Raw genomic sequence first — 822 nt, forward strand, 5'->3', positions numbered from 1 at the left:
GCGGGGAGGGAGGGACGGCGGGTGCGGGTCGCACGCCGCAAAGGCGCTTCTCCGCGTCGCCGTACGCCTCCCGGTCCCCGTGACGCAGCCCACGGTCCGGCCGGCGGTGTTCAGAGCCCGAGCACAAACTACTTCCCGGATGCCAGACCGCCCCGAGGTCGCCCCGCTGCCCGGGTCACGCGTGGCGCTGGGTGGCCGCGAATTGGGCGCTCCCGGGCCTGACTGCACGACCGTCGGGGGCTGCTTGGTTTGGTGGTGGTGGTGGTGAGGTTTTCCCCACCATCCGTGTTCCATCAACTGCTTAGAGACACGGCTATAGAGATTGTGATTAAAAGACGACCCCAAGAATCTAGTGCCGTGGAACTGGCGGGGTGGGAGGTGGGGAGACCTGGTTTGGGTCTCTGGAGTGAGCCCGCTGTGTCGCAGCGTCCCCGTGGGGACCTTGGCCGATGGCTCGGTCATAGTTTCACACACTGGATAGGGCAGGGAACTGGGTCCGGCGGGGGCGCTGTGCCTCGAGGCTCAGTGCCTCGAAGCTAGATTTGCATTTGGCTGTGCCTGACAGGGACAGGCTTGCAGTTTCCGCTCAAATTGTGCGGAAGGGCCTCAGGTGTTTGGTAAAGCCTGCCGCGCCTTGCTCGAGTATCACCGCACATGCACCCCAACTACATGTTACCTCCTGGTAATGCTCGCCCGCTTATATTGTGGACATTTTGTTGCAGTTGTTTCAAAGATGAGAAAAACAGGGCAATAGGAAAGACCGTCAGTGACATTTCTGGAGTCGTATCCCCCAAGCAACTAAATCTGGTTTTCATGAACTTG

Source organism: Nomascus leucogenys, chromosome 7b, assembly GCF_006542625.1.
Source record: "Nomascus leucogenys isolate Asia chromosome 7b, Asia_NLE_v1, whole genome shotgun sequence".
Lineage (NCBI taxonomy): Eukaryota > Metazoa > Chordata > Mammalia > Primates > Hylobatidae > Nomascus > Nomascus leucogenys.